Source organism: Muntiacus reevesi, chromosome X, assembly GCF_963930625.1.
Source record: "Muntiacus reevesi chromosome X, mMunRee1.1, whole genome shotgun sequence".
NCBI classification, from domain to species: Eukaryota; Metazoa; Chordata; class Mammalia; order Artiodactyla; family Cervidae; genus Muntiacus; species Muntiacus reevesi.
The window spans coordinates 26248693-26257638 of NC_089271.1; positions in this window are offsets into that span (position 1 = coordinate 26248693).

Genomic DNA, 8946 nt, shown 5'->3' on the forward strand with positions numbered 1-8946 from the left:
AAAGAATTCATAACTGTTCCTGTTCTGTATTTTCTGTATGGCTAGAAGTCATTGGGTTCCCACCTCCTAGAGTAATAGAAATAAAAACAAAGGTAAACAACTGGAACCTGATTAAATTTAAAAGCTTTTGCATAGCAAAGGAAACTATAAACAAGGTAAAAAGACAACCCTCAGAATGGGAGAAAATAATAGCAAATGAAACAACTGACAAAGGATTAATTTCCAAAATATACAAGCAGCTCATACAACTCAATACCAGAAAAACAAACAACCCAATCAAAAAGTGGGAAAAAGACCTAAACAGATATTTATCCAAAGAAGACAGATGGCTAACAGACACATGAAGAGATGCTCAACATCACTCATTATTAGAGAAATGCAAATCAAAACTACAATGAGTTATCACCTCACACCAGTCAGAATGGCCCTCATTAAAATGTCTATAAACAATACATGCTGGAGAGGGTGTGGAGAAAAGGGAACCCTCTTGCACTGTTGGTGGGAATGTAAAATGATACAGCCACTATGGAAGATGGTATGGAGATTCTTTAGAAAACTAGGAATAAAACCACTATATGACCCAGCAATCCCACTCCTAGGTATGTACCCTAAGGAAACCAAAACTGAAAAAGACACATGTACCCCAATGTTCATTGCAGCACTATTTACAATAGCTAGAACATGGAATCAACCTAAATGTCCATCAACAGATGAAAGGATGAAGAAGTTGTGGTACATATACATGATGGAATATTATTCAGCCATAAAAAGAAACACGTTTGAGTCAGTTCTAATGAGGTGGATGAATCTACACAGCCTATTATACAGAATGAAGTAAGTCAGAAAGAGAAAGAGAAACACCGTATACTAACACATATATATGGAATCTAGAAAGATGGTTAGGGCTTCCCTGACAGATGGTGCCAAAGAATTTACTTGCAGAGTAGGAATGGAGAAGCAGACAGAGAGAACAGGCTTGTGGACATGGGGAGAGGGGAGGTGAGGGTGAGATGTATGGAGAGAGTAACATGGAAACTTACGTTACCATATGTGAAATAGATAACCAATGGGAATTTGCTGTATGTCTCAGGGAATTCAAATAGGGGTTCTGTGTCAACCTAGAGGTGTGGGATGGGGAGGGAGATGGGAGGGAGGTTCAAGAGAGAGGGAACATATGTATACCTATGACTGATTCATGCTGAAGTTTGACAGAAAACAACAAAATTCTGGAAAGCAATTATCCTTCAATTAAAAAACAAATAATTTTTTTTTAAAGGAGAGGGAACATATATATATCTATGGCTGATTCATGTTGATGTTTGACAGAAAACAAAATTCTGTAAAGTAATTATCCTTCAATTAAAAAATAAATACATTTTACTTTTTAAAAAAGTCATTGGGTTTATATTCCCTGAAGTTTTGCCAGCAATCTTCTGTGAAACTAGTAAGGCTTGGTGCCATTTTGAGGGGAATTGTTTCAAAGTATTCTTAATTTACTCAATGGAATTGAAATGTTTAGATTGTCTGTTTCTGAGATAAAGGTTATTATAATTATCAGCATCCTAAAATATGCAATTAATCCATGCTTTCTGCTTTGAGGAAAACACTATTCTCTTATTTTTTCTCTATGGTTATGTTACCAATTTCCATTCTGAAATGTATGTATTTGTGCTTTCTTTATTTTTATTAAATTAATTCTTATTAAATTATTGGTCACCCCATTTTCCCTCAAATAATCAATTTTCAGTTTATATTTTCCTATTTATTTTAAGGCTTACTAAGTACTAAGGAGTGCTTTATGTTACTCTTTTTCTGCTCTTTCCATTTCCCTCCCTTATATTTATTTTATTACTCTATTTCTAACTTTTAAATCGAGTGCTTGTTCATTTATTTTTACTCTTGTAGTATCACTTTCTGTTGAGAGAGTATCTTCCTAAATGTGGTTTAAAGAATAAGGACATTTATTATCTTACATAACAAGAAGTCTGCAGGCAGGGTATTTCCACAGCTGGTTTAGCAAATCAATGATATTTCTAAGGGCTGCTCTGTATTTTCTATCTCTCTATTCTACCATTCTTACCATATCAGAGTTATCACTACTCATGTTTTATAGGTAGCTAGAACAGTTCCCAGCTCCACATGCAAATTCAGTTATATCCAACAAAGCATTTGCTATTTTAAGCCTAAAGTGTTGAAAGCAATTTCTGCCAGCAAGTAATTAGGGGATAGGAAGCTGTTGGTTAGGAAACTAACAATATCTGCCACACTTTTTAAGATTTAAAATATTTTAAGTTATTAGAAGCACTGAACATTGTATTAGCCATATCCTATTGGTACTGATATATAGAATTTGCTTATGTTATCTGATAAGTAATTATGATGCAATTTTTATTTCCTTATTTATACATTTACAAGTGTTTAAAAGTTATGCATGTGTGTGTTTATTTCCTAATTCATAGTGTGGCTTTTATTATTATTAATTTGAATTTTTATTACATTATGAAAAGACACTATGATATGCTCATTCTTAATATTTAGACAATTATTAGCAATTCTTAATGATTGTGTAACCAAATATACAATTGATTTTGTAAAATTGTTATGTGGGCTTTTTATTTTATTTTTTTTAAAATTTATTTATTTTTTTATTAGTTGGAGGCTAATTACTTCACAACATTTCAGTGGGTTTTGTCATACATTGACATGAGTCAGCCATGGAGTTACATGTATTCCCCATCCCGATCCCCCCTCCCACCTCCCTCTCCACCCGACTCCTCTGGGTCTTCCCAGTGCACCAGGCCCCAGCACTTGTCTCATGCATCCCGCCTAGGCTGGTGATCTGTTTCACTATAGATAATATATGAAGATACATTCTCTGATTTTAGAGTATAGATTTTGATATATATCTATCAGGGTCATTTAAAGTTATATTAACTTGAATGGACATGAACTGATAGATGTCAGTTAAAGATGTTCAGTGATATCTCACTCTTTCAAGTCTTTCTATTTTTGATTACACAAATTTGACTTTCTTTTAGTGACTTTTCTTCTTTTTATTCTCTTCACTTTGCCAGTTTGTATTTCTTTTTTACTCTCATTTCCTTTCTTTGAAATCCTATAAACACATCTCTCAAGAGACAGCATATTTTCATTGATTTCCTTGATTTAATGTAGAAAGTTTCTAAGATGTGCTATGATATATAACTTTTTTCTAAAATTGTCTTTTTTAAAGCTTTGACTACTCTCTTGTTTATTTGCATTACTTTCACATAGGTCCTATACTGATTATATCATACTTAAAATTCATCTTTGAATATGTAAATACTTTTTGGGTCAAAGTTTCAGATAGATTACAGTTATACAGAATCTACATAAGACATAAATGTCTTCTAGTTATGTTAAAAATAAATGTAAAATAAGCTGGAACATTTTAGGAAATAGGATAACAGGCATTATACTATGATGAGCACCACGGAACAGACCCACCAGTGGAGCTGCTACCTCCTCTAATATCAAGACTGAGTTAATCAGAAAGATGTCATTGAAACTGCTGACTTCAAAACCACGCCATCATAGTTTCAATCCAGTGGTCATCAAGTGGCTCCAGTTCTTAGCTTTAGAGTCATAGCATTCTTTATACATTCACATCAGCTCAAAATAGATACCCCAATTTCTCTCTCCTGACACCCTGGTTGCTAGGAACTAACACTGAATGCTGTGGGAGTAGGAGGAACACGACCTTGCTTGACAGCAGAGAAAAAGAGAAACAGTATTTTTTCAGTTCAAAATTTGTATGAATGCATCTAACTTACAGAAATCCACACAGGTTTCAGGTCCCTAGCTACAAGGGTGCTAGAAAACAGTCTTCAGCTTTCCAGACTGTGCAGAAGTACAAACTAAAATGTGTTTGAAACGATATTGAGTGCCAATCAAACATATCTTCCACAGCCAAGTTTTCATTAAATGCCGTGTGGTAGAAAGACCCAGGGGATGAATTAAGGAATAAGTATCTTAGATTTAGATCAACAGAATTAAAACTCCTTCTCCCTGACATTCAATACTGAGAGTATTTTCCACCTAGCAGTTGGTAGAAAGCCTGACTCTCAGCGAATCCAGCACTTTGATAATCTTTTATATGGTGATTTAGCTCCCTCCCATGGACGGAGGAGCCTCGTGGGCTGCAGCCCATGGGGTCGCTAAGAGTCGGACACGATGACCGACTTCACTTTCACTTTTCACTCTCATGCACTGGAGAAGGAAATGGCAACCCACTCCAGTGTTCTTGCCTGGAGAATCCCAGGGACGGGGGAGCCTGGTGGGCTGCCGTCTATGGGGTCGCACAGAGTCAGACACGACTGAAGCGGCTTAGCAGCAGCAGCAGCAGCTCCGGTTACTCTTCAATTAACCAGATCAGCAACTATATGTCAGTCATCTAAGTTCAGCCCTAACTAAAATCTGCTTCCTTCAGTGATGATAGGTCTGTCTAATTCTTTCATCATCACTTTCCCCTGAACTTCTTGGTATCATGTGAATTCTGCCACACTTCTCTAGTTTGTCTGTGGTAAAAGGCTAACGCCATGATTCAATGGAGGGAAGGCCAGTTTAGTAGGCTACTGACTTATGAACAGCTCTGTGAAAGATGCCTCAGAACTGAAAGGCATGTAATTTCTTTGGGGCTGCTATTTTGATTTGGTCCAAATTTTCCTCTAACTCACTGGGGATTTGGGTGTTTTTTGTGGTGTCTTTCACCAAGTTGGAGTTTTGTTTTTTCCCCCCATGTTGTTTGTCCTCAATTGTTTTCCAGGAAGAATGTGACTCCGTTTTACATATTGTACTCCTAACCTCATTAAATAACCAAGCAACCTCTTAGAATGTGAAGTAAAAAAGGAATAAAAGATACCAAATTTTTAAAATTCATCTGATCAAGAAACATGGGAGCCTAAAAAACTAAAACCATAGAACATGACTCAAAAAAAGCCTTAAAGAGTCAATTAGTTCCCAACCACCCTACTTCATAGGTTATCAAACTGATAGAATCACATTCATTGGTTCTAGATTTTACCTATTTTCAGTTCTGGACAGGAGGAAATTATAAACATGCAAAAAGAGTACTTTTAATTAGGAGCAGAACTATTTCTAATACCATTGATCCTTGAATAACTGTGGTTCTGCATAGCTGGTTCTGCAGTAGCAGACACACCAATCACAGATTATGTGGTACTACTGTTGAAAATAATTTACCTATAAGCAGAGCTGGGCAGTTCACAACCACATTGTTCAAGGGTCAGCCCCACATATGCCAAAAAGGACATTTGAGACAGAATTACTTGAGTCTGTTCATTCAGAAGCAAAGTGGTTCTAACAACTATTAATTGTATTATCTTTCAGTAACGCTGGTTCAGTTCCAATAGATTCTGATGGCTACAGCTTCATAAATATCATTCACTTATTTGAAAAGTGGTCTGGGGTAGAAGGAACTTAGATGAAAAACAGCTGCTATGATATTTAGTCTTTTTAATTTCTTTTAAAAAATCTGTCTTAATCAGCATGTTATTCATGGTGATATCAATTTCTCTGAATATGACTGGATAAAAATGGAAATTAAAAGTAATAATAAAATAGTATTAAGGTACAGAAGCAGATATTGTGGGCATAGGACTTCTAAAAATATAATTTTTCAAACATGTGTTTTCTTAATACCTGGAACATCCACAAAGGAATGATCAAAGAGGCCATACTTGATCCTAAAAGCATAACATATCCATATTTATTTTTTATTATATGAGCAAGGGTATCCCACAAAGAAATTAGAATGAAACATATAAAGGCAAGGCTGATAAGATGGCCACTTAATAGGAATGCTCTAGATAGAGATTTTAGCTTAGTTCAGAACATGTACAGAAACTGATTTCCCTCAACACTGCAAGTAAGTGTTAAAATCTCCCATGCTAGTCAATTATAATGTTCATTTTCCAAGTGTTTTCAGCCTATGGGCAGTGAAGGTGGAATTAAAGAGCGATCACCTTATAAAAAGAGCTAATGTACTTTACAACTCTTATTTATATCATCTTCTTAAACGCTGAAATGCTTCATCCAATATAGTATAGCATAGACTATTTTTGTAAGTCTCACTTATAAAACTGCAATCACGGCGCAATTAAAATACCACTGCAATTAAAGTGTATGTAATGGAACATTCAGAAATGTACACATGACTTTCCTTTATAACCACCAAGGGAGACATTTTATATTCAAGTCTCCCAACTTATAAGATTCATTCAGCTAACAAGGGAACTTCTTTATTCACACAATAGCTTTATACACACATGTGAGCATGCACATGCACACACCCCACTGTGGGGTGTTATATATTTATAAACATCCAAATGAAAATTTAAGAAGTTTATGTTTTCAAAGTTTGAATTGCCTGTATGAAGATAAAATTAATTTGGTCTTCTTTACAGATTCTTTTATATTTCATTTTTTTTCCATAGAAAAAGAGAAAATGAACAACATCATGGCAGCAGACATTATACTAATTGCTTTATGTAAGTTATCTTGATTCCCCAAACAGGTTGGCAAGGCAGTTCTCTTTCAAGTTTCACTGCAGAAGAAACTGCTGCTCAAAGAGGCTCACTTGCAGCTAACATGTTTCAGGGCTGGAACACAAACCTATCTATCCTGTCACAAAATGCTTGCTGACTTTTTTCATATGAACTTCTTTCACCTAGCATTATTTCTACCATAAGAATATGTGGTTAAGTACTTTAAAAATGTATTTTGGTTATCAGGTGGACCCTGTGGTTAAAATTACTCATGCAAAATTCATGCATTTTGAATGTGTTTTACTTAAGTACAGAAAGACTCTTACAGGTGATGTAGTTTCAAATCCTTTTCTTAAAGGAAAGATTTTGGAGATCTAGGAAGTTAAAGTGATTGCTTCAATTTCTCAATAAATGAAAAAGTAAGGTTGAGTTTAGAGACCCAGAGAACCTAACAACCAGGATGCTGTTCACAACTTGTCAAGAACCTCTGGTTTAACATCTACATAAGTATTGTTGACTCTAAATGCGAACCATAATTATTTTAGGCTATTAGTTCAACAAATCTGGATTGAGCAACTACATACAGACCACAAAAAGCACTAAAGGCAAAAGATTACTAGGCATTCCTATGTAGATCTTCCAAATAATCACATTTTTACTTTACATAATAATAGTACCTACCTCATAGGGTTGTTTTGAGAATTAAAGTAAGCAATTCATGCAGAATACTTAGAAATAATTCATGGAACATAGTTAATTGTTAAGTAGTATCATTGATAGTATCACCAATATAGACCTCATACTCTCTCCACCCACTACCTATATGTACTTATCAGTCCTGGAGGGATACAGACCTATTTCCTAAAGCAGCTTACAAAACAGAAACAACTATGAGAGAGAAGTTAAGGAAAGGTACAGTGGATCTGATTTTTTAAAAATCAAATTTAGATTTTTTGAAAGAGACTTTCTCTTTAATGCTTTTAAAACACTATGGTAGCCTCCATGATTCCTACATCCTTGTATTCCATGTCCTATAAAATACATGGGGACAAGACCTGTGACATGCTTCTAGCTACAGATTATGGCAAAGATAAAGGGATGTTGCAGATGTAATTAAGATCTCAAATCAATCCATGCAGAATTAATCAAAAGGGAAATTAGCCAGGGTGGGCCTGATTTAATCAGGCGAATGCTCTTTAAAAATGGATTGGACCCAGAGTGGCTTGGTGAAGTAAATGGACATGTTGGAGAAATCCACAAGTCACGGAAATGTAGTTATTAGCCTCTGGGATCTAAGGGCAGCTTCCATAGTTGACAGACAGTAGAAAGCCAGGACCCTCAATGACACAGGTGCAGAGAAATTAATTCTGGCAACAACTTGAATGAGCTTGGAAGCAGATTCTTCCCCAGTCAGGCCTCAAAATTAGAAAAAAGCCCATGACTGAAGTGTTGTGAGACCTTGAGCAGTATTCAGTTGCGCAGTCATGTCTGGCTCTTTGTGACCCCATGGATGGTAGCCCGCCAGGCTTCTCTGTCTATGGGACTTTCCAGGCCAGAATACTGGAGTGTGTTGCCATTTCTTTCTCCAGGGGATCTACCTGACCCAGAGATCAAACCCACATCTCATGGCATCTTCTGCATTGGCAGGCAGGTTTTTTAGCACTGAGCCACCTCGAGCAGAGTACCCAGCTAAACCAGACCTGGACTCCTGACCCACTGAAATTGTGAGATAATAATATGCCAGCAAATTTACTCAGCAGTGGCAACAGGACTGGAAAAGGTCAGTTTTCATTCCAATCCCAAAGAAAGGCAATGCCAAAGAATGCTCAAACTACCACACAATTGCACTCATCTCACATGCTAGCAAAGTAATGCTCAAATTCTCCAAGCCAGGCTTCAACAGTACATGAACCATGAACTTCCAGATGTACAAGCTGGATTTAGAAAAGGCAGAGGAACCAGAGATCAAATTGCCAACATCTGTTGGATCATCAAAAAAGCAAGAGAGTTCCAGTAAAACATCTATTTCTGCTTTATTGACTATGCCAAAGCCTTTGACTGTGTGGATCACAACAAACTGTGGAAATTTCTGAAAGAGATGGGAATACCAGAGCACCTGACCCGCCTCCTGAGGAATCTGTATGCAGGTCAAGAAGCAACAGTTAGAACTGGGCATGGAATAACAGACTGGTTCCAAATTTTGAAAGGAGTATGTCAAGGCTGTATATTGTCACCCTGATTATTTAACTTATATGCAGAGTACATCATGAGAAACGCTGGGCTGGATGAAGCACAAGATGGAATCAAGATTGCTGGGAGAAATATCAATAACCTCAGATATGCAGATGATACTGCTCTTATGGCAGAAAGTGAAAAACTAAAGAGCTTCTTGATGAAAGTG